The sequence below is a fragment of the Megalopta genalis genome, chromosome 6 (assembly GCF_051020955.1).
Source record: "Megalopta genalis isolate 19385.01 chromosome 6, iyMegGena1_principal, whole genome shotgun sequence".
In the NCBI taxonomy this organism is placed as follows: domain Eukaryota; kingdom Metazoa; phylum Arthropoda; class Insecta; order Hymenoptera; family Halictidae; genus Megalopta; species Megalopta genalis.
Genome location: NC_135018.1, coordinates 12,525,439 through 12,552,860, shown reverse-complemented (window position 1 = coordinate 12,552,860; position 27,422 = coordinate 12,525,439). Strand labels below are relative to the sequence as shown.

The 27,422-nt window shown below is 38.3% G+C and overlaps 1 protein-coding gene and 1 non-coding gene across 5 annotated transcripts in view; one reads left to right on the top strand and one right to left on the bottom strand.

Moving 5' to 3' along the window:
• The window catches only part of Sesn (Sestrin), a 296,174-nt gene that overhangs the window by 213,591 nt on the left and 55,161 nt on the right, over nt 1-27,422 (top strand). The window lies entirely within an intron of this gene.
• On the bottom strand, nt 22,323-22,395 carry TRNAA-AGC (transfer RNA alanine (anticodon AGC)). Its single transcript has one exon. It is a non-coding gene; the product is annotated as a tRNA-Ala (tRNA).

Sequence of the window (27,422 nt, the reverse complement as noted above, 5' to 3'; positions counted from 1 at the left end):
TTATGTTCGATGAAAGAAATTCTCGAAGTTAAAAATGTTAGTGTTTTTATAATTGAACCGAGCCATAGATCGACAGAACGCAAGAAGGTAAAAGTTGGTCAACGTATATAACTTTGCATTTTTACTAAAGAACGAAACAAGCTCGAGGCGTTCCTAAATCAACCGAATCAGTTTTCGAGGAAGGTCTGGGAACGATAACGGCCACGAAGATCCCTGGAAGAGCTTTTCACCATTACCGAGACTCTCGACTTTCACGGGAAACGAGCTCTCGTACGGTTACAGAGACTTTATCTCGCAAAGGAAAATAATGTAAGAGGAAATGGAGCTTCTACCGATCGTCGTTGACGTAACTTGTTCCCTCTTGCTTCCCAACTATGCAGAAATGTTGCGCAACTGTAGGAAACAGTATATTTTTCCAACGATGCCGCAAATAATTATGTAGTCATCTAATTTCATTATTTAACACAACTTTTCGACACGTGAACCGCCGAGTCCTAAATACGACTAATCTATATTATTATTTTATAACAATGACAAGATTTGATGAATAATTTCTCAATATTCATTGAGAAATAGAAAGTCAAATGACGATGCATCATATATTATGACATTCTTGCATAAAACGCGTTTTTACACGATGAATAATTAAAGAGTTATTTTAAGTAATCGAATTAGGCGAATCAGCCTCCACACGTGACCACAGTTTTATAAAGCTCTGATAAAGACGAAAACGTTGGAGGTAAATGAGAGCAATGAATCGCGACGAGACAAAGTAGCAGAACTAAACGAGCAACGAATGCGCGGAAAATGTGTTGATAAATTATCAGCACGTTTTTTAGTGTTCAGAAAGAATATGCCGAGAAACGTGTTTAGAGATATTTAGGTCGTGTGGGATAGAAAGTGGACGGATCAGAAGATGTCCCTAGATCCTGACAGAAACTCATCGCTGGTGAAAGTTTCTAGCAGAATGACAAGCGTATGTAGGGCACCCGGTATATTTGGTCGCAACAAATTAATCACGGCGGTAAATCGTGCATCGCGACGGGCCACGATCACGGCGAAGATCAGAAGCCGATACTGCTTGTCCTTTCGTTGTTCATGGCACGTGGATACAATTGCCTGGTAATTTTATTGCACCCTCGTCTCGGCTTGGTGAGGTCTGGCCACCGGGCGCAAGACCGGTTTCGCAAAGTGACTTTAACGCCTCGCTTATAATCCGTGATCATGGCTATTGACTCGAGCTTTGAGAAGTTGGTGGTCCACGTGAACGCGGTTGATACGTACTTGTGAGCCCCATTGTTAGCTACTCTTACACGTTTAATCTACATTGTACAGGCGGGTACGATTTTCGATATTTTTGAACGTGTAGCGGGCAAATCCAATTATTTCCCACGTTAATCAACTTGATGACTGACGAATGTTATCGATTCGAAGAAACTTAACACTAGACTGCGGATTTTATACATTTATGGCAGAAATGAGTAGCTGAAATATAAAATTACGAAGACATAAGAATTATTTGATGATATCGTTACACTATTTTCAACTTAGCTAAATTATTAGAAGAAGCTGTTCATTCTAACTTCACTTCTGTTTCCTGCAGTCATCTTGGAAAATTTCTATTTTCCATACAGATCCGCGACATTAAATGTGATTGGCATGCATTGCTTCATAACGATGGCATTTATTTCTATTTTCCGCTATTTTTATTAGAATATGTTCTTGATTTAAGAAAATGCTTCAATCAATTACTATAGAAGTACTATTTCTGTAACGATTTACAATTGTCTCGGTTCTTCTACGCTTCCTGACTCCCGTCGCGCGACTCGCTCGTCCATGCTCGCGTAAATAATACCTAAGTACACACACAATGCACAGGCACGCGCGTCTGATGTGCTCCTAGCCGATAATGACTACCGCGAAGGAGCGAGACACTGACGGGAGTCCGGAGGCAATGTTTGTTTTTAATTGGCCGGACTCGAGTCCCTCGTTTCGTGGAAATTCAGTATTGCAGCTAACTTGGAGCTAATAGGAAGGGATCATTTCTGCCAATAAGGGAAACGCGTTTGCTCCACTTCTACACTTTTCTCAGCGAATTTCTGAGCGACGGACAGTACATAAATCGCGATCTGACTATCATTGCACTATCTATATATCGCAAAGATTACAAAAACGGCACTTCGCAGTGCGTCACGTTCCCAGCGTTTTTTTTTTTTTTGTTACGGTGCGGCGAGTGGGAATACCGGCCGAGTAATGGTATGGGTCACACGACCCTTGGCAGAGAAGGAATACATCACTCTTGATCTAGGTATATGTAGATTTATTTGTCGTTTTATTTCTGTTTCAAAATGGGTAAAGTTGTAAAACAAAACACAACTTCTTGTGTAAAGCCGTAGAGCAGGGGTGTCAAACTCGCGGCCCGAGATGAACATTTTTGCGGCCCAGTCAATATATCCGACGCAAAGTAAAAATAAAATAGAAATGTGAATTAGAAATTTTGAAAGTAGTCTCGGCCAATAAAATTTCTCCCGAAATAGGGAAGATAGTATCAGAGAAGAGATGTCAAGTATCAGGATGTAAACAATAATTGAACTTTATATATGTTTATTACAATGTACCAATCAAAATAAAAATATTTGTTTCTATGAACATTGATTTTTTTTTGCGGCCCACCTAAAGTTAAGCATTGTTTATTTGGCCCAAGTTAGCTTTTGAGTTTGACACCCCTGCCGTAGAGCTTACTGTTTCACTGCTATCGATCACGCAATTACACACAGTCTCCCGACTGCAAAGTGTATATTACTAACAACGTGACTTTCCTCCGACAATGATAAAGCCCCTGGGATTGTTTCATCAGTTGAGAACATGATCTGCGTAAAATTTGAATTCAAGATTTGAATCGTTCTTTCAAGTCAAAATAAAATTCTGTTCTCCAAATATCTCTAAATACAATTTTGTTCTCTAAATATCAATTTTCTTTTTTCTTCTAAGAAATTATTATGGTCGTGAAGGTCTAATTATTATAACTCTAAAGAAATCGGTATGGCATGGAGTTAAAAGAAGAAAGACAATCTTGTTGACAATCCTGCTTGTTGCAATTATCTCACGACTTCGCTCACTTTCAAAAATTATCGAACCATAACGCATTAAGCATCGGTACCGTCGTCGGTCGAATGAAAATTCACGTGACCGGTGTCGGTTAGTCGCGATGGTTTTGTTCCGTTGTACGCAAACGTCTCTCTCCGACTCTGGACGGCGTCTAGCGTCTTGCGAGCTACTATGCACGTGGCACTAATTTTGCCGGTCTGTCTGTCAGTGAGGTTTATTTCTGCGACATGAATTGTGAGATCGGAAACGCTCCTGCTGGGCAAGAACGATGAACCTATAAAGGGAAAGAGATTTGCGAGAACCCTCGAGAGAGGAAGGTCGGAAGGTCCCAAGTCGGAGCAAAAAAGAGGGTGGACTAACCCGGTGATTTGAATGCGTTGAAAGGAATCAATAGTGGTGAAGGGATTTCAACGAGCACGTATACCGGATCCCCGAGCGTCCCGTTTTTGGCGAATCTTTGGTATTATTGTGAACGCGGGTTTGACTGTCTAATGACCGCATGATTGCGGTGTTACACGCCCAACCCATGATAATGTTATTTTTGTGTTTCGCTTAATGGGCCGCTGTCGCGGCCCGATGATTAATTGACGCTATTTCGAAACGGTGTCGTTAGTCATACTAGTAGTAGTCTTGTAATTGTCTTGAAAGGACCGGACGTGCGGGAAATCGGTGCTTTGATTACAAGATGCAGAAGTCGGTCTGTTAATGTAGTTCCCAGTCTCCAATTGTTTTCAGGTGGAAAATTCTTATTGTTTTCTATCGACGTACGTTGTTCGTTCGTTGAAGTTGATTTATTGGGTTGGCAACTAAGTAATTGCCGATTTCAGTTATAGATGTCTTTCACTCCCATTTTTATGATATCCGTAAATGTTATATTATAAAATTATTATTGTTATTATTATTATGTTATTTTTTAATATCCGTGAATGTTAGCAACTGGACAAATTGAATGCAACGGTCGAGGAAAAGCGACCAGAATTGGTCAATCGTAAAGGTGTCATTTTCCAGCAGGACAATGCTAGGCCGCACACGTCTTTGTTCACTCGACAAAAATTGATGAATATTGGTTGGGAATTGATGTTACACCCACCATATAGTCCTGATCTCGCGCCATCGGATTACCACTTATTTCGATCCCTGGACAACTCCCTTCGTGGTAAAACTTTTAACGACGATGACGCTGTAAAATCTCACTTAACTCAGTTTTTGGCCGAAAAGGATCAGACTTTCTACGAGCGTGGAATTTTCAAATTGTCAGAGAGATGGCAAAAGGTCATCGAACAAAATGGAAAATACATTACAGATTAAACTTCACTCCAAGTAAAAAAAATTTTTTATTTCATTGAACAAATCGGGGCAATTACTTAGTTGCCAACCCAATAAAATTATAAGTCATAAGGTGGACTGAAGAAGAATCGTAGGACGAAGTTTTGTTACGAATGTAAATAACATTTAGTTACGTTCCCCTACCTATTTCTCTATTCTGTCGCGGAAATATCGCCATCAGTTATTACAATCGTTCGGAAAAATGACAGAGTCTCATTGTCCCTTTACGTCCCAGAATATAAAAACACGATATAAGACATATTATATTGTATATGTATTGTATATGTATGTTATATATACATAGAAGCCGTATATTAGCGTCTTTCGAATATCGTTAATCGTAGACATTAATAGGCGTTTTCCATTTTTCGAACATTAGGAACGGAACATGCCACCTGTTATCTTTCATTTCTCAGATACCGTGAGATATCAAATAGCATTTTCTGTATCTGAATTTGTACAGTCCTGATAATAACTGCAAAGCGTATCTTATATTGTGACATCGGGTCAAGAATGTCAATTAACAGTCAATTAAAGAACTAAAATCAATTCATCCTACATATTAAACAAGGAATATTTAACGTTGATCTGATATCTAGACGACTGATCGAATAATAGTAGTCGAATAACGCGACAGATGTTGCTTCGAAATTTAATAGAATCCATTATAATGATTTTGCAGACGTTACAATGATCGCGCGCTCGAGCATGCGAGTTTCTCCAGAGGGAAACAGCGGGTAACAAATTGTCGATCAACTTTGTTATGACTCGTAACAACCGCGCGTAGGTAACCCCCTCGCAGCTACGTGTCCACCGAAGAATGAGAGAGAAAAATAACTACATTTCAATTTGAATCGCGCGTCGCCCTCTCCCCACAACAATAGACCACTCTTCGAATCCACGAGAAGAGGGGAAAATCGGGGGGGAATAATCACCCCACGAGCAAATATGGGTTACGATAGAAGCGTCGGATAAGCCGTATTTTGACCGATCATGTAAACGAGGATAGAGAGTCACTCGTACAGATTCTTTCTAAGCTGCAAAATAAGTCCTCCAATGAAAAATCGCTCCTGAGAATTTTTATTGTACAACACGGATCTTTTCGATCTTCGTTATTTCTTTATCCCATAACGTACCTTTATCTTTTATAGATCGTAATTAAGGGGATTTCATAATGTTCATTTAGTTTAAAGAATTTCACGACTAAAGCGGGTATGCAAATATACAGGATGGAAAGATGAAAGAAGATTAAGCGGCAACATTGAAGCATTTATGGAATACTAAAGTCGATTTACTGGGGGGTGTTACGATTCGATGATCGGCAAAAACTCACGATCATTATCCATCCAATCCTCCGTAAAAATGTACAATTACGGCCGATTCTGTCTATCTATAATCTTGCATAGTCTATTTACGGCAGCTGATGAAACTCATTTCCGTGTTGCATCAGGCAACCGATAACCGGCTTTGTTGTTTACCGATCGTCGATAATTATGCTGTGTTTCTCTCTTTCCCTCGATCTTCGCCACCTCCCCTCCCGGGCTGCGTGAGCTACAAAGTCAAATCTCTCTTGTGAAAACACAGATACCCTCGATTACTAGCCAAAGAATCGCGCTCTTCCGTTGCAACGGTCAAAGGAGTTGCACTTCAGCTTTTCAAAGGATCGCATTTGTCATCTCGACGGCTAACGTTCGCAGAATTGTCAAAAAAATTTACAAATACGTTGCAATAAGTTACGTTCGAAAGCTGTAGATTGTAGATCGTGTAGTCACAAACTAAGCAGCACGTTTAAGTTGTGATTATTGTCAGTCGAAATACAAGACGTGTCAATATATTGTTATTCATCCTCAGTCAATAAAATAGACTGAGATTTCTATGTGTATAACATGCAATGATGAGAGTATATGAGAATCCATTGAATTGCTGTATTTTGACATTTTTAAAGGTTTCTAGAAATAAATTATCAGAAATTTAAGTTATAGCATAACTTTTTGGGAAATAAACATTTTTTGCATCTAACACAAGAAACAGAAACTATTTGGGAATTTCTTTCTTTGTTTAATATGTTTAGCATAACAGAGGTAATACAATATTGACACTTTCCAATTCTTTGAATGTTTCTGGTGTTTCAAATTGCAACTACATACTCATTTTTGTTATAGATGTATAAAATCTACTTATTATACAAGGCGGTTCATTTCACATGATCACTTCAATTATTTTCACTACTACATTTTCACTACTAATTTTGATGGACTCTCAAGACGATGGTATTTAATCGTCTCTGCGTCTTTTATAAAATACGGTTTGAAGGTCATCTTCTACTTTCTCATGTATAATGTTATAATTTTTATATTAAATATAAATGTTGTATCAAATCATTCGTATAAATTTGATTCACCAAACTTCTAAACGGCCAGTGTATATTGTGTTTTAAGAGCAACAAGCTCACATTTATCGAAATACTGTATAATTTTTATTACAAAATAGGCTTAAATAAGTCATCCAATAATTATACGCAGAAGCATCATTACAGTATCAATAATTGTGGAATAAAGAATCTATAAGCCTCATTTATGCAGGTTTAGTTGTTCTCTAGTGCCAAAGATCTTTCACATAACCAATTTTACTTGGATTTGTGAAATAATTTTATTTCTCTCTCGATTTCTTAAAAAAGTAAAATCAACTACACTAGCAACAGAAGAGATGAAAATTCTTTGCAGTCAGAGTGAAAATATTCAGGTACGTCTCCAACGCATGCATTCTCGAAACGTGGCTGGTTGTGACCATAAGCATAAGACACCGTGTTCACATCCCCTCGGGTCGCAACAGCTGATCTTTGCTAGTCGCCGATGATCAGCTTTCTGTTTATAAATTGCTCGTGTCTTTAATTTTCTTTACGAGCATCCTCGGCCTGGATAATACTGTACGCCAGCCACGATCCAACTGGACCCGGTCGGTTCGTAAGCTCCTTTTTATGCGTTCCATGAAGAGCACCATACATTGCATATACATATACATATACATTGTATACTGCGGTGTTCTAATATAATCTCGGCCCCCTTCCTATCCCCAGCCACTTCCCAACCCCGCCGCGATATAAAGCGGCGAAAACGTAGGGTGCTCGCTTATTCGCCTTAACTATTCGATTTATTTTCCCGTTATCAATTGCCACGAATCACCGGTTACCACTGAAATCGCATTTCCACCGGAATCTCCATTCTCCCTCCCCGAACCGAGGGGTGGAAACCGTGGTCTTGAAATTGTCGTGATAATCGAATGAATGTTGCATCGGATATCGATTTTGAGCAGCTGATGAACGTTGCACAATAATGCTGTTTAAACGAATAGGTTTATTTTGTTAGTAGGGAAAATAGCAAAAGATCGTTATTAAATGTTAGTTACAGTGAGCCACGAAAGTATTCGAATGTTCTTTAATGTAGAATGACTTTTCCGAATTTGGACTAAACGATTTAAATTTTCTGTTAAATTACTAAACTTGCAAAAAGTGCAATTGCTTGGAGTGATCAAAAATATAAAAACCTCACGTCTTGTAACTTTTTTATATGAACCTAGGACAACAATTTCAAATTAGTTTTGCAGGCTTCTGTTATTTATTTTCATAGAAATCGGTTGACGTTGTTGTGAGCTAAAAAACAATTGAAAGTAGCAAAAATCGCAGTTTTTCGAGACTTTCGAGCAGGAGTTGTAAGAAATCTGGAGAGTTCTACATTTTTCAGATAAAAAAAGTGAATAGTTCATCATTCCAACTCCTTCTAACATCTCAAGAAAATTCAAGCGTTTTAATAGGTTCGAATACTTTCGTGCAATCGTTTAGGTAAGTACGGTAGAACCATGATTATTCTAAATAGAGTTTTATAAATTCTCGAATAATGGAACAGTTGCTGATAGTTCGTTACAGTGTCAGTTTTCATCTTTATTAATTTGTACAATAAATCGTTTTGCATATGGATTTGCCTTAGATTCAGTTGATTACGTAAGAATTTGGATAACAGAGAATTATGTTATTTTAGAACCGGATAATCTAGATTCTACTGTGGAAATTTTTAGATAGATTGTCATATAACGGAGTTAATGGAACTTATGTTTTTCGCCAAGTGCTGAAATAGATGAAGTCTGTAGTTTTATTGTTTACATTTGCAAAAGGCTTATATGCGTTCAGAACTTTCTGCTGAATTCACGTTTTCGGTATTTTTTCTTTCTTCTTGTTTCTCATTATCTAATCCCACACGCAACTAATTACGCATTCGTTTGATCCGCTTTTACGTTTCACACACGATAACTTTATCGAGTAGTTTCACCCTTGCGCGATAAATACGGAATCATTTTAACTCGGTCGGGGCTGTACATTTTTCTGCACTTATTGATTTCTATGGTTATGCATATGCATTTCGTAATACAATAAAAATTATATTAACCAAGAAAACTCTTACTAGAGTTCACAAAACTTGAACCAGAAGTGATTATGAAGCACAAATTCATTAATAAACCTGCTACATTGAAATACTACACGCTCATGAAGCTGTTATTTATCTTATTATTATTGTTAATAATAGCTCTGTTGAGATAATCAACGATCATTAGCATTTCCAGTTTATTTTATTATCCATGGCTTCTATGAAAATCCGTAAAACTTGATCAAACAAACATTGACTTCTTCAAACAATGACAGACGGTTTTTGTTGTTTCAGTGGATGTTATTTGTTGTTTCATTGTTTACCATTTTAAAAAAGATTGTTCTGACGTCTAACGATGTTTTTAATTTCTCCTTTATGGTCAAGGAAGTTATGCATCGCAATTTTTAAATCTTACCTTTCACCCTTTTTAAAAATTCTAAATCCGCTGTTAATTTATATTTAACCTTTTAGGTACGGCTGAATTCTGCGCGACGCTATTTCTCTAGACGGCAGAGTCTGATGTGTACTGTACAGAGTCTGTGTACTGTATATACAAGGTGTCCCAAAAATGTCTCGCAATCCGAAAGTGGCGGGTTCCTCGGGCCATTTGAAGCAACTTTTTCCTGTACAAAAATTTTCTCCGAGGTACCGTTAACGAGTTATTAACGAAAAACTGTGACCAATGTGAGACGAGCTCAGCTGGCGCGAGGCGACCAAGCCAATCAGCGGAACTGGGATTCGACCGCTCGACCGTTGGCGCCGTTGGCTCGGCCGCCTCGCGCCAGCTGAGGTGGGATTCGACCGCTCGACCGCTGGCGCTGTTGACTCGGCCGCCTCGCTTCAGCTGAGCTGGGATTCGACCGCTCGACCGCTGGCGCTGTTGGCTCGGCCGCCTCGCGCCAACTGAGCTCGCCTCTCATTGGTCACTGTTTTTCGTTAATAACTCGTTAACGGTGCCTCGGAGAAAATTTTTATAAAGGAAGAAGTTGCTTCAAATGATCCGAGGAACCCGCCATTTTCTGATTACGAGACATTTTTAGAACACCCTGTAGACTGTTGTAAATCGATGTGACGTGAGTGAGCTACTAGAGCAAGCCACTATAGTGGCGCGTCGTCCAGAGAGATGACATCCGCGAAAGCCACTATAGTGGCGTGTCGTTCTGGAAGATGTCATCCGCAGAAGCCACTATAGTGCTATATATAGCTATATCAATTATTTTGAATCCATACAAAAATGTCGGACCATAATAGAGGGTTGAAATTATGTCTGGAAAACAGACATCAATTTCACAGCAACCTAATATTTTGCAGTCTTCTGAAGATTTGTGTACGATGTAAACGTACGAAGTTTCGCAGTCTAGTGATAAATATACTCAACGATACAAACCAGGTGATAAACGCTCGACGAATTTACAACACGTGAGCTTAATGTCTCCCGAATGCTCACCGAATTAGACGATCGACAGATACACTTAATGAACCCGAAATCTGTGTTATAAGCGCGTACGTTGTCTTTGAAGCGGGTTATCCGGTGCTGCTGCGAAAAGAGATGTGTCCACAGTCATTCAGTCACTCTTTTTGAGGACCATAAAGGCCTGTCGTGGATCGAGTGCGTTCGTTCCTTTCGAGCCCTCACGACGAGGTATTATTACTCATGAGTCGCGCGCAATTTCAACGGTGCCTCGTTCTTCGTCGGAGACCTTTTATTATGCCGTTGACACATGGCCTACAATCACTTTCACACCCTTCTGTCGTCCGTGACTTTGGGTCGAAGGACGAGGACGGTAACTTCTGTTTGCCAGCTACCCGAACCCGGCCCGCTTCCACCGGCCTGTATCGATTTATCGAAGTAGAAATTTGTACGAGCGATTTGGGTTTAGCGTCGATTACAGCCTTTCAACTTTTTCACGCCGGCTCAATTTACAATGGATATGAGACATTAAAAAGAACTGCGTTTCCCACATTGATAATCGTATTACTTAGTAACCAGGAATGTTCTCGTTGCTTCGACTGCGGATTTTTATGCGAAATAAAAATTATCCAAGTTGATTGTATGAAACGCAAGACAGATGAAAATGTCTTTCCTCTTTTAATCATTTTATTTAGACCTTATACAAGATGAAAATATTCTTAAATTCTTCTAATGTTTTTACAACTTTGTTTTTGATGTAAATAGTCAGTGCGCAATCTAGTTCGCAATCTAGTTATAATTATACTCTGTGCATTTTATGCATTTATGGCTAGATTGAGTAGTTGCAATTTAAAATAGGAGAAAATTGATGAAAATTTTAAGATGTCAACTATTTTTAAGGCATCGAAATGATTAAAGAAAGAAAGAACTTGCTATTTAGTTTCTATTTCTTGCAATTGATACAGCCAATTGTTATTTGGAATGCATACTACTGTTATGAATCACAAATGAAACTCGCAATGGGTGCTACGTAAACAATACACGGCTCAATTCTAGACAATTCCAACCGAACAATTCCAACCAAAAACCGTATTTGCCTCCTAATTTTGGATAGAAATCCAATAACGCCAGAAATTTCGTTTGCCGTTGAAGAAATTTCATTTTCGATTATTTCTTATTTGTGCGGCCGAGGTTTTCGTTCGCGTCTCTCGCGCTTAATATTTGATCCGGGACAATCGTTTCCTTATCGCGTCGTTATCGCTTTATCTTGTTCTTTGGCTACAAAAGCCGAAGAACACACGCGCGGCTATTGTCGCCGCGGGAGTTCCGCAACGGAAACGGCGAGCGGTTCCCACGACCGTTGCGTTCGCGCGGACGAATAAAATTCATCGAATTACATCGTATCGCGTTGTGATCGGTCGATGGCAGGAGCGCCACCCCTGGTTCCTTTTGTCGGCCGAGACATCGAACAGAGGCGCGCACCCTTAGCCGTGGCGAGCGACTTTTATGCGGCAGTAAATTAAGGAGAGCTTTCGGTGGAAACGCCGGGAAACTGCCGCGACGGTGGTGAAAAAGTTGGCGGACAAGGGCATAAAATTCGAGATATATATTTTCGTAACGCTGTTCTACTCTTGCGCCGAAACTGTCCCTCGGATGGGATACGATCTACGGCGGATCGGGCGAGGAACGGGCGCGTGACGATCTTTTACGATCGAGGCATAAAACTGTGTCAAACAATGTATCGCGTCCCTCCGCTCATTTTCCTACGATCGTAACGTACCGAGACCGAACGATCGCTTTATCTTCCTCTCTCCTCTCTCTCTCTCTCTCTCTCGCTCTCTCTCCTTCTCTCCCTCTTTTTCCTTTTGTTCCCTGAAAAGGGCGGTCCTATCGCGATACGAGCGTGAACATCATTAGGCTATACAGTCGGCCGCGTTCGTAGTCGTAAATCGGTCGAGGGGCGGAAAGTATTTAGTCGTTTCGTTTTCAACAGCTACAAAGCAGAGCTATACGCGCTTCTAGTTGGAAAGATAATTTAATTTTTCTATGTCGCATGTAAAATGTTGTCATCGTAACGTACTTACAATACGACTGAGCTGGGCAATATCTTATTCGGATGATGGATAAAAAATAAAAACTAACGAATCAAATTTTATTTGACACATCGACAGTAATGTACAGTACAGTGAGGGCAGTACAGTAATGTCTCTATAATTGACGCCGAGATTGCGCACAAAAATGGACAATTTGGGAAGAGGAGATACGATTATTCGAGGCTTGCGGTTTATTTTTATAGTTATAAATTGTCCACAATTATAAAAACGAGCCGCAAGGCTCGAATGATCGTATCTCCTCTTCCCAAATTATCCATTTTAGTGGACAATCTGAGCGTCGGGAAGGGAGACATTACTGTATCTCGTCTAGAGGGTGACTACTCGTAAGAATGAACACAGTATACGTATACGTAAAAAGGAGTTCCCGAAATAACAACACATAATACAATAACATAACTTTTTCAATTTTAACATTTTCAAAGTGAATTTTTGTTTAACATATCGATGATAGTTTTCTTATGAAAATGAGACCAAACATGATATAGTGTGCACAGATATTTCTAATCAAAATAAAATCAGACATTATACAATTTCGATTACATTTATTTATTTAATACTTATTGTGTAATCCATTTTATTTCATTATCGCTGCGACTAAGAAAAATACATTGTTACAGATAAAAATCAGTTGTCCAACTCCTTTTGACGAAATACCCCCCCCCACCATAATACGTCCACCACCGTGCTTTATTGTTGGATTTTAATTTATTCGGTTAAGCTCTTGATTTCGTTTACGCCATACTAATTTTCGTCCATCAGTGTCAAACGGATTAAATTTATTTTCATCGGTGAAAATTACATTGTTCCATCAAGTTTTTTCCTTATGAACGTATTGTTTTGCAAAAGCTAATCTTTTTCTGCGATTCGTCTCGTTTATATACGGTTTCTTACGCGCCACTCTACCATTATATCCATCTGTTTTCAACACCCGACGTATTGCATCCGGATGAACTTTCTTTCCTGTCTCTTGAAATAATTCAGCACTTAATGTTGGAGCAATTTTAAACCAGAGTTCATTTTTACTTTTCTCAAAATAATACGTTTATCTCGGTCGTCAAGTTTCTGTGACCGACCTTTCTGAGGAATTGATTCACAATTCGATTTTCTTCATTATATTAGGTCTACCGGAAAGTTCTGTCCGATAATGTCATTGCAAATTTCGATTGGTATGCACATGTTCATTTGAGACATATATTTTTGAAAAATGTTGCTCACAAATTGCCATCACGCTGGCAAGAGGTCATAAGTAACGATGGAAATTATATTGTACAATAAATATTACTAAATTGATGAAAAATCTATTATTTCCTTTCATTTCTTAAACGGACAGAACTTTCCGGTAGACCTAATATCAGCTACGGTACTCTTACTTAATTTCAGAAGATTACCGATTTCTCGATATGTTGTCTCCTTTTCTCGGTGAAAAATTACTAATTGTCGTACGTCAAATAAAGTATTTGTACTTTTTCGTCCCATACTCGAAATTTCTAACTGATCCCAGCGGCTTTCGAACAGCAACTGATATTGTGAAGTGTGTTCTTTCATCTTGCTCGACATTACGTTTGTAAACAAACGGCTAAGATGTGTCGTTATCCGCAAGAAATGCGAGAATAAGTTATGTGTCCGAATATTTTTACGACGATAAATTTCAACATAATTTAGTTTCTTGTTTGGTATTAAGAAAAGTATGTGCAATAAACGAATAAAATTTTGTATTACAAACTACAACAAGAACACCAAATTTACTATTACGAACAATCGAAACCAGCAACAATTGTTTGAATAGCATGATGTCCGAATATTAAATAAGAGTCACTGTATATATCTATAAAAAACGGTTACTAATGACTATATTAATTGCTGCAATTTATATATATCACTAATTATTAATATCTCTGATAATAACACATGACACTAAAAATTAACCCCTTAACGCGCAGAAACGTATTAACACGGGCGTGCAAAACCGGCCAAAATGTGCAGACCCGTATATATACGGTCGGCGTCGCAACTTATGTTATGTTACCTATATTAATTGAAAAACAGTACGATGGGTACAAAATTCGATCTGCAATGCGATTCAATATTCACTATAATTATTTATCCACTATTTTTATTGAATTTTTAGTAATTCTTGCATTTTTTTACATATTTATTGAAATTAAGGTCCAAATATGTATTTTCTTAGATAAAAAGAATTGATTTTTTTTGGTCGGTTTTTTTTTTTAAATTGTGCATTAAGGGGTTAATCATACCGGTAACAAATTACAATAACACAAAATGATCTTATTGTTACTTGTAACATTAATGGACCAAATACAAATGTGATGCGAATGCAAAACATAAAATTGATCGTATCATGCATAAACGGGGAAGCAGCTGAATTAAGTAGTCGAGGCTGTAACAAAGAGGAGAATGCATCCCGGAACACGCTGCGATGACGATAACCGAACAAACATCGATATCACGAAAGGAAAACAGAGACGCGTGGTTTTCGAGTGCAATTGGAAGTGATTGGGCTGGAAAATGTTGCAAGAATGGTATTTGTACGGCTGGTATCGGTGCTTACGAAATTCGTCGGTTGTTTGCGTCGAATCGGTCGCGATAAACGAGGGTATGGCTGGGAACCGTTCGCAGATAATATTTCGCTCACGTCGTTCACCCCTGAAGGTAGGATCGGTGATTTTTGTCATACTTTATTCGCCGCGATATTTCAAGTACCGTGTTATCCGGTGTTTTACATCATCGAACCGGCATAGACTTGGACAGCTACCAAACGCCGGTCGTGGTATCACGCTGATACGAGATCTCGACAGACTTTAATCGTTTCCCGATTATCACGCGGAAAATAAAGCACCGTATTCTGAATGTAACGCGACAGCTTGTACAAACAACTTCTTAGGCATTATCGTGTCTCGAGCCGCGCGGTCGCGAGTGGAGTTAACGCGGCGCGCTTCAAAATCTCGTTATCCGAAATCCGACTAAAGCCTCGAGTGAAACATTATGCGATGGGATTTGCGGTAATCCGCTGCCGGGCCACGGTTTATATACGGAAAACTTTCTGTCCGTCTTGATGGATCACAGTGAGTCGATCTGATCCCGATCGACCAAATAAATTTCTCTGGTAATGACGACTACTAGGAACAGACGTGAATCCTGTTTCGCTGTAACGAATCCATAAAAGCAGATTTTTCTATCCACTCGAGTGGATAGACAAAATGGAAAGTTAATAGATACTTATCCTTGCTATCTGTGCGTTCTGCGATTCAAATGAAATAAAGAGCAGAATCTTTTCTAGTGAACATTCATTTTCTGATCAAATGATTCTTTGGAAAATTATAAAATATTTCTATTCATGTAATAGAAGCTGGCTAGAGGACTTAAGAAATGCTGCTCCCGTTCGATTAGATATAAGTACAAGGAATACACTGATGTGATTCAATTATTTGACACACAATTGTCTGGAATACCAGCCATGAACAGTGTGTGTGTATCGATGAGGGCAGACATAATTTGTCACACGTGACATTGCAAATTGCAAACCTATATTAGTTACATTTGGTGAAGAGTTTAGCCGGTGAAGAGAGTCGAAAATATTCTTGACTCGCGATTCAACCGCCAATGAATCATTTAATAGCTTACTATGAGAAAAGTGGTCCACTTGTCTGTCTTGGTCGAAAAGGTATCCTTTTCCCATAAAATCACACATGAAAATGCTATAGACATTTTGTTTTCAATTATGATGTGAGATTGAAACTTCGGACAATACGTTTCTTTTCAGAACTATTCCTCCAGAAATGCTTTCATCTCTTTGGATCGTGTCCTTTAACGGGTTAACTATCCAAGCAGTAACTATGAAAATTCCACGTAATGAAAATAATTAATGGAGTGAAACAGTTAATAGCAACAGTTAATATCGAACGCAAAATTGACTTGTTAAATCTATACAAATAACTACATTGCTTGCGAAGGGGCGAGTTAAGACAAATCATTGTAAATCGAGTCCGTTCTTTGGCCTTGACGCCGGGCTTATTAATAAATCGGTTTACGTCACACTAACGCGGTGAACGTGTTAATAATTTCTATCTCGTCAAATGTAATGCGACCTTTTAATCCAACTGTTCTTAAATAAACAGAACGAAAAGTTGTTGTGTAGCTATCAAACTTCGAGCTCGAGTCAATGTGTAAGGAATGCCTCGATAAATTTACACTCGGGGACGCGGATAAAAGAGTCTCGGCGACCAATCAGATATACCGTCGAGAGCACAGTGAATCACTTCGCTGCTAACGATATCAGTCGCAGTCGCGTTCTTTTCGGATTGCTCGAAAATATTCTGTTTACACGCGACCAATCGTTCTCTGTTGGCAGTAATCCAGGGTTTGTCGCACACGGCGAAAGAAGAAAAGTCGATGGAAAACAGATGTTGGACGCGTGCAATGGCGATTCACTGTAACAACGGAGAGCAACGTCTTGCGGTTGTCGCAGGGTGAAGCCGGTTCCGCTCCCCCTTTTAATTGTCGTTATCGGGTGTTTCGACACGTCATCAGCGGTTATCGCGCGAAAGCACGACAATTAAACGGCGCAGCCAATATTCGTAAACAGATTATGGCGGGCGCGACGCAACGGTCTTGTGTACTTGCTGTGCTCCGAGGGGTATTATGCAACAAGCTGTGCATTTACCAGCCACCTAACGTGCCACATGGGAAGGGATTCATAATCGATCGTGTTTACAGAAATCGAAAAACAGTCGGTCAACTTCTATTTTCGGACAGTAAAGTCAGTAAACAACATTATAATATAGTTCCGAAAGCGCAGACACAGGCTGCTTAATAAGCTAGTTAATTAACCGATATCCTCGCAGATTGAACGAATCATAGAAAAGAGTTTCCATTTGAACAGAAACCAAAGTGACCCCTGTTACTGAAAACAGTATTCCTGATATCATAATTAAATACAAGTAGTATTACAATTATTAAAAATATTTGATAGTAGTATATTAGGTAAATTCTCCTTTATTTTTGACTACCTACATTTTTATTATATAATTTCTTATATCTAACCGTGGACCAAGCCTCTCTACGTGTGAAATTGCAACTCGAAAATTATCATTCTTAACGTTAATGCTTCGAAATCATGCTGTTACAATGAGATATTTATTTATTTCATCTAATTTGTTATATCTCCTATATGTACATTACGTCTGTTTGAGCATTTTGTATTAATCGTCTGGAGTTATAGAGGATTAATGTCTAGAACAATCATTCTCTAACCTTTCTGTGATAATATGTATGTATATCTGCGCGTAACAGAGATAAATAATAATACACGACATTCGCGACTGTTCTATCCGGCTGGTTTGTTAATTTTGAATGATCGTCTTGTAGCATATGTTCATAACGATATACGAGCGTTGTCCCGATTACATGAGACTTTTTCGTCATTCTTTCCAGTCTACTCAACTTCGATTGCTTTAACTATTATTTCTGACAGCGTGAAAACTTGTAGAAATGACGTAACGGAGCGACGAAGCTCGCGAGATCTGCGAAACGATCTCTCGGTCTCCGCTGCTATCGTGTTATTGTCTCCCGACCAATAAGAAGCTTGGCATTTTTGTATTCTACTATACTCGGTTGTCAATAGAGCCGCAGATAACACGGCCGCGTGCCGCTACCGCGATAATTTCCAGTATCTTCGTGAAACAAAATGGCCGGCACGGACTCATGCGCCGGGATGACACGGGTGTCTGCACTTTATCGGGCGCACGCATTGTTATTGTAGAATTTTGTCACGCGGAATTGCGGATCGATCGGCGGCTCGTAATACCGGCGGTTCGTAACGACTAGCGCAACGTTTCCCTCGATCCAATCACCAATTTCGGGCTATTAAATTGCGTTTCCGATGCCCGGCGGCCATTTATTCGGCGACTAACGAGTCGCGGTGTAAAATATTTCGATCGGCTATTAATCGGCCGGTAACGACGTACACTACGAAAAGGACGCTTATTGCGGCTATTCCGCGAGTTATTTTCTCATCTGTCACTGTTTCACGCGATTTATGTACAATCATTTTTAGTGGAAGTCGCGACCGATCCGATTTGTAAGCGCAATCGATTTATAAATATTAAGGTTTATAAATTGAAGCTTTCATTTATAAATTCATAAATATCATAATTTGTTGTGTTTTATTAATGGCTGTGTATTCTATCGATTTTATTAGAGATTCGTAGTTCACGATCGGTATAACTTTGGAGATATACTGATCTATCCGGCCTTGTAATCTAATTGAATTTTTAGTTACAATATGGCGGAAATATCACATTGACGTCTAACTCGTCAGCTATATGTTCAATAACCTTTTGCAATTTGTACTCCAGTTTCACTGATAAAAGCCATATATGTTTGAACAACTTCTTACTTAACATATCATCAATACTTCTACATGCTTTCATCATGTAAAAATTGTTATTCTTAGGCAAAGAACGAAATACTCACCTTAGTTATGAAACATGTAATGTCTAATGCGATCCATACAATTTCTCATTGTCTGGATATATGGCACCCATACCTATTATTAGGTGAACATACGGCATCAATTAAACGTGTAGAAGAAAACCCACAACATCGTATATCAAAAAATATCTTCAAGTTTAAGATTTAAACAGTACAGTACAATGAAAAATTACAAGCTGAAAATTGCAATAATGATATATTATCTACTATTGCTCTTATAGTTAGATACATATTTCGGCGATTACGTTATATTCACGAATAATACCACAATTACCTGGTATATAAGAAAAATTATATGTAAAATCATATATCTTTCAACTGTTCTAAATAGCTTGTGAAATTACACATGGGAGTATGATCGAATTCTACAAGCTTATGAAAAATTCTGTAATGACAGAGATTGAACCGAAACCTAAAATTGTTCAACAACAATGATCTCTATCTATATTCTATCTATATATGATCTATCTATATTCACAGTTCTTCTGCCATTATTCCACACTTCTAACAAAATTTGATGATTCCTACGAAATTCGTATTGTCCTCTTGAATGTCGTAATGTTTGTAGTGATTGAGAAAGACCTCTGTCTTTGCGAATGTTTCTATACACTCGCACTTTATTTTTTAGGAGAATTTGAGCCATTTTGACACTATTGTAATAATTGTCTTGATAAATCTGGCGCCACATGTTTTTATATGGTCCAATAACCGTTAAAACCGTGTCTACTAATTTCTTGCCATCAGTAGCATAAACGTGAAAGTTACATATGTAGCCTGTGACAGCTTCACACGGCACTCTCACAAGTATTCCGTATTTTATCATTTTTGCGGGATTGTACGTTCTAATCAATATCAGAGATATTGATAGACAATACTATCTGAAAACGATCAAATAATTGCGGACCAGCTGAAACGAAACTGCAAGAGTTACTAACTACGAAAGACCGCAAGGCGTCAAAGAGCTAAGTTTGTTTAGCGGGCTATTAGGAGGTCCTTTGGCCCATTGAATCCGTTTTCCCTTCTAACCTTTTCGTCTAAATTACGGTAGCTGACACAGCGAACCATAGTGACCACGAACAGCTGTATCCCGTGCGTTGCGGCGCCGAATATGGTGCGGCGCGATACACGCGTGCTCACGTCGTGATATTGTTACATCGCTACCATAGCAGGCCTCCCAGGTCTGGATTAGTTCGTGGAATGAGCGAGAGTGAGGGGCGAGATTGGGAAGTAGCAAAAGCGAGCAGGAAATAGGGTCGTTCTCGCTCCTGCTAATGGTCGCTACATAGTTCCCAATCTCGCTCCCTCATTCTCACTCATTCTACGAACTGCTCCGAGCCTGGAAGGCCTGTACCATAATGAGCTGGCTGTATCGGCTCGGAACGTGTCGTTACGGAAAATCTTTGTACCGCAGCTGTTTGCCGTGATAATACGCAGCCGGGCCGCGTGAACACTCGTCGCAGAGACCGAATCGATCCAAGCGACAAACAATGCCCCTATCGCAGCCTTTCGATTTGACTTTGTTTCAACAGCGAAGGACGTTCAATGTCGCGTGGCCGCCGTCGGTGATAGCTGCGTGGTTATCGACCTTATTGACACCGAATTTTAAACAATCTAATCAGCGACGCGTGGACATCCCTAGACGAACGGCGCAGAATGGGTCGAAAGAGAACTCGATAAAATCGAGGCAATTTGTTTCAGAAAACAGGAATGTTTTCATTTATGTTATTAATCGCTCTTTCAGTATTCTTGCATATCCCAGATCGCGAGTTTGGATGTATTCTCGATACATCATCGTAGAAATTATTTGTTCTCAGTTTGAATAAATAATTTTGTCACACCCAATTGTATGTGACTTAGCGCCATTTACTGGAGTTTGTTCGGTCGTAGTTGTGACTTTCGTTTGGTGTTTAATCTTGTAGGATTTTGGCAAGCTGCATTTCAATATTTTATTGTTCCGTGGAATTAAACAGTTTTAGAAAAAAAAAATACTAGAGTGATCATGCCCGGGTTTGAAAGGCTCCAAAGATGAATGATTAAATGTATTAATTTAGCAAAACGTGTACTCGGTTTAGCAAATGCGTCACCTATTTTGAGATTTCGAAAAGTAAATGTAAATGGTAGTACCAACCCTCCGAAAGCAAACACGGTGACATTTAGATGTGACTCAACGTACATAACAGATCAATGATTATTCATAAAATAATCATTTAGCAAATAGTACTGTTATGTTTACTTGTTAAATATTGCGATACCATTGTATCGAAATAAATACGCGTTGAAAGTCCCCGTCTTCGAATTTTGCACACAAAAGAATCGTTCGGAGTGAAATACATTCTATATTTATCAAAGCAAATACAGATTGTTTCATTCAGGAATAATCTAATCGTGATAACGTGTGAACGAAATCTTTGAAGAATGTTGAAAGTAAACATTCATTCTCTTTTTAACATCGCTGACTAGACAGTTGAAAATTCATCCCAAAAAGGCGTCTATAATTAATTGTAAAAGCGTATGTACAGCTACTTCATATGTATTTTAACCAGCAAAAGATATTTCTGTAAACATTTCGATCCGAGATTGTCCTTCTATATCCTACATCTGCAATAATTTTTAATCGATTTGAAGCAAGTAACAACCACAGTAACGTACATAATTTTCAATTTTATTTTCATTCATGCCCTGTTTGTACAAAATTGTAACATAATGTTTATGTTTCGTGAGCAGGTAAAGACAACATGAGATAAGAAAAAGAACATCGATCAAACGACGCCTTATGTTCGAAAATACATAATGTACGATTGACTAGTAAAAGTACAATTAAGTTACTATTGTAATTCTTCAGTTACGACATGTTGAACGATATAAATTGAGTGTTATTGAGAATATAATATTGACTATTGCCATGTACATAAAGTGTAAACAACTGCTAATTGCTAAACGTGTCCATAGTCCACATCGATTGCCTTCCTGGGAAACACACGTACGTTCACAGCCACACAGAAAGTTAAAAAAACCCGAGTGACATGTAGAATCATACAAAAGCATTAAAAAGATATTATAATATTATTATTATATTAACATGATATTATATATAATATTATTATTATATTAACATGATATTATATATAATATTATTATTATATTAATATGATATTATATATAATAGTATTATTATATTATTATGATATTATATATAATAGTATTTATTATATTAATATGATATTATATATAATAGTATTATTATATTAATATGATATTATATATAATAGTATTATTATATTAATATGATATTATATATAATAGTATTATTATATTAATATGATATTATATATAATAGTATTATTATATTAATATGATATTATATATAATAGTATTATTGTATTAATATGATATTATATTATTATTATATTATATTATTTCGAGAAAAAAGTAATTTGGAGGCGCCGGGTATCGATCCCGGTACCTCTCGCATGCTAAGCGAGCGCTCTACCATCTGAGCTACGCCCCCTCGACGGACCAGACTGGAATTCCGCGTAACTTCGATAACACGTTCCAATTTTCTTACTATCAGGTTTTTTGACTGATTAGCAGCCGCTAATTGACAGTCGGTCGATTAACGAACCAGTTGCATCCGCCACGCCGCAAGAATCGAACTATTGTCCTTCGCGAAATTCGTTTTTATCGCCGATCTCTTCCCGTATTACTCACTGTTGAATCATCGTCTATGTGTGTCAGATCGTTGCACTTAACCATTTATTAAGCCGCGGTTATCTTACAGTCCTACGGATCACGCTAATCACTTATTGAAAATGGTTCGATTCGCTCGTAATAAATTCCCTGATAGAACGAGACAATGTTTGTTTCTTCTATGTCTTCGTCTACTTTCATTTCTAGATTTTGATAACAGAAAAATCAAATTTTGTTCCGATTTTGAAGAAATTGATAACATTCATACTTTATAGATTACGTATGAAATCTTCATCGCGAGACTGACTCGTTCTAGCGCAAATAACTATTTTCTTTTACACGTAATTGTACAACCGTGGTATATCTAATGTCGATGCCCCGTGTTTCCAAATTAGACTGCTCTTATCGTATCATACATTATACTTCATTTCTACGTAACGTAAATAAGTAGAAAAAAAAACAGATACTTCTTTACGTCGACAACGATTCCACTCAATAGCAACTAGCGTAAAAACTCCATTAAACTTTCAAACATATGCAAAGAGCAAATCTTTTTACTGAGAGAACAATACGAGACGATTTCAATATTTAGCAACAATCGTTCCATTATTGGACTTGTAGTCGGATTCTAACAATAACATGAATAGATCCCGCACGAAGGTTTGTCATCCAATCGTTCTTTTCAACGATCCGTTTGAAACTGTCCCGTCGTGCAATAGTGTATTTGGTCACGCTTTTTGTACGCACAACACTGATCGTTTGAATTTCTTCCTCTTTTTTTTCGCCAGCCTTTCATTTCCCTGCGGTTTTCAGCTCCATTTTGAACGAACAATACCGTCTGCATTGTTTCGAAAGCACTTACAGGGATGCGTCATTAGCAAAGAAATAAAGATGATCCGGTGGTGAAACGCGCGGAGGAAACTCGTGCACGCCATAAAAATGGGCAGATAACATGCTGGGCGAGAAATAAACTCGGTTAATCGGAAGACTTGAGTCATGCCGCGAACAAAGGTACTTTCGATCGGTCTAAATGCCTTCGCACAGGTCGAATGGTGCAACAAGTGTACACGCACGTCTTGAAGCTGTGGGTCACGTACGAATCGACATGTGGGTTCTTCTATGATCCTTTGTTCTTGTTCTAGTTGATCCGAGCTCGGCTGTTCTCCTGAAATGATCGTTATTATTTCATATACGAAGCGACAAATATCTTATTTGTTATCGTGTCCAGAAAGTATTTTGACATAGCAAATGATCTGTTTTCAGGTGTGCACGATAAGTACATTACCAATTTTTATGGGCTTAGCATTTTTGTCGATTCGTTGTTAATTATTTCTCGGTATCAAGATTCATAAACCTTTTTATGCTCATACAAAAAGTTTGGACTATGAGCGTTAAGAGGGGACACCACCCTGAGGCGTTCAGAAATATGTAAAGTTTGGGAATATTTTTTATACATAATTACTAAATAAATGATTCAGATTTGTTTTTGAATTTTTTAAAAGTAGAAATCGTACAAAATGGCGAAATTATTCGTTGTTCCCGAAATCTCTCCTCGTGGAATATTGGTTGCTGGCCGTCGCAGTTGTCAAGTGCTGAAAACAAAAACTAGAATAGAAAAAAGTATTATCTAACATGTGGCGTACTTGTCTTCGAAAATTTTAACAATCATAATCGTCATAATCAAAGTTTCAGCACGCATATAAATTACCGAGATTTACGAAAAGCGTCTTTCAAATTTTTGTTATAGATTCGGATAAAAAAGTTAAAAAAACGGAAGTTTCTTATCTTTTTTCTTGTCATCCCAAGTGATAGCAAAATTTAAAAGAGGCATTTTAGTCATCGTCTAGTAAACTAGTTCCTCTATCATCTAAAAAAGAATACAAGTCATTTAGTTGAATTTTAAAAAAGTTATTACGTTTTAGAAGGTGTACGAACACTTTTGTGGGCCACTGTATATAGTTTCGAGAAAACATACAAGAAGTTTTAACCCTTAAATGCATATTGTTGCCAATTGTCTACATTCCAGTTCCACTTAACAATAGACAATGGACCATGTGTGAAATAAAAGACTTGACATTACTTTTGGCGAGTAAGTTATATGTTTTTTGACATTTGAATGTGGTGGGTGATAACCTTCAATGTGTTACTTGGAGAGATATTTTCCTTTTCCGAGTTCAAAAATTGCTTTGTGTCACAACAAATATCGCAATTGCTTTGCTGCATTTCATTTATAAATAACGTGAAAATTCCTATATTAATAGATAATATAAATACATGACCATTTGTTCACGTCTACAATAATTTTAGTAATAAACGCATATTGTTGCCAAAAGTCTACATACAACTTTTTTTCGAAATAAATACTCAATATTATTACCTAGATTTTTTTATTTATTTTTTACGTAACCTATGACTACATTCCTATAAAAAACGATTTTTTAAAATTCAAAACAAAAAATCATGCATTTAAGGGTTAAGATCACTTTTCTCTCTGATAAAGTAGCAGTTTTGAAACTTTATCTTCAATCGCTTGTGGTGGTTACCCTCAGCGCTCACCAGCAGATGGACACCTTTCCCGTAACTACCTGATCCGTCCTTAACCGACCTTCAGATATCCCCGCATCCAAGGCAGGATCCGCTAGAAAAGCCTTATTGATGAGTCCTCTAGAGGGACCAAAGCGAAACGCTCTCCCTTTCTTTTCCTCCACACCTTCATCTTTTCAACCGCCTAAACGCTAAATGTTCGGAATTTCGAAATATCGCTTTGTCATACATTCTGTGTCAAAATCAGTTCTACAACCGTTAAGGTGGTGTCCCCCTTAACCTTTTAGGCACGACGCGTCGCTATAGTGGCTTCCGCGGATGTCATCTCTCTGGACGACGCGCCACTATAGTGGCTTACTCTAGTAGCCCACTCGGTCATCGTTTGAATCAAATAATCGTCTTCATATGCATTGTTTCACACTTCTTTTGTCTTCACATCGATTTACAATATACAGACTTATCTTAACAATATAACTGTATCTTAACAATATAACTGTTAACAATATAACTGTTAACAATATAACTGTATCTTAACAATATAACTGTTAACAATATAATTGTATCTTAACAATATAACTGTATCTTAACAATATAACTGTATCTTAACAATATAACTGTATCTTAACAATATAACTGTATCTTAACAATATAACTGTTAACAATATAACTGTATCTTAACAATATAACTGTATCTTGACAATATAACTGTATCTTAACAATATAACTGTTAACAATATAACTGTATCTTAACAATATAACTGTTAACAATATAACTGTATCTTAACAATATAACTGTTAACAATATAACTGTATCTTAACAATATAACTGTTAACAATATAACTGTATCTTAACAATATAACTGTTAACAATATAACTGTTAACAATATAACTGTATCTTAACAATATACAGACAGAATATACAGACACTCTGTACAGTACATATCAGACTCTGCCGTCCAAAGAAATAGCCTCGCGCAGAATTCAGCCGTACCTAAAAGATTAAACATGTTTCAACGAATATCGTTGTGCCTAGCAGAGATTGTAGAAGCATCTGCATTGCTTTTACGAAGGAGGGCAACAGATGCACTTGAAAATGCGATCCTCTTCGAATTTAAACAAATGTACCTCTATAACCGAACGGTTACAGAGACGCGAACTACTTACATAACTGTTGGACAGCATTGTTCGAATCAATCTAGACGAGCGCAGAGGCGGTCAAGCCTCCGGGGACCATTACGGAAATCGGGGCGAACCCTCTCTAGGAAAAGCCTGGGTCTCTGCAGCATATCGAGTCGCTTCTCCCCAGCGGGATGAAAGGGAGAATGTGTCAGTCTCTCGGCGTGTATGTGACTTTACGATCCTCCCGAATAGCCTGCACGAGTTCCCGGTCCGGTGAGCGCTATTGTGCGGCCGACAAAAGGACGCGAAACGGCAGAGTTTCCGCGCGAGGTGTCAAGCGAAACGCGCGATTTGCCCGCTGCGCCGGATGGATCCCCGAACCGTTCTTGGCTTCGGACGCGTTGCTTTTTCCCCTGTTATCGGTGGATCGCGTGTCTTCGGCACGTGCGCGTTCATCATCCACGCTGACAGTCGTCGAATCAGCCGGCGAGTCGCGAGTGATTTCGTGACCCTCTTTTCCTCCCGAAAAACGGACGTCGCCGTTATCTGGCGTCGTTTCGCGCCATGACGAGGCGCAACGCGGTGACTCACCCTTCGTGACTTAAGACACGTATGTGCACGACCCATTACAATGTCGCGAAATATGTACTGCGGAAATCGTATGCACGTTCCACTCAGTGTGATCCGCCCAAAAGTTACACGCATGTTGTAGAACTGTTATTTATTTGTTTAGTTCGTTTCGTTTAGAATTCTACAAATGCAGGTTCTCATCTGCTTAATCTACAACATAGGTCTGGGAAATTTAAACAAGGCACAGTTGCTTTTATGTTTCTGGTCACGTTCGAATTCGTTTGTTATTTTAGTATGCTCTAAGTTCACTTACCGAGCAATATAAAAAATATGGATAGAAAGGAAACAAATCGTAAAACTACGTAACCAAAAAAAAAGACATTTGCTGAACTAGCAGCTATCGTTCACGAATCAGAAACTGCTTAGAAGCAACCAAAATACTTTTCAAGATTGGTCTGTTTTCTGATTGACTGAAAAATGGCAGACTACGGAAAATAATAGAAAAATTCGATCCTCGCATGCATCGTTTACACGCAAAGAACTGTTTGTGTTCTTGCAATAATACACAAATTAACGATATAACAGTTAACGGACAACTGAAACGTTTCTACTTA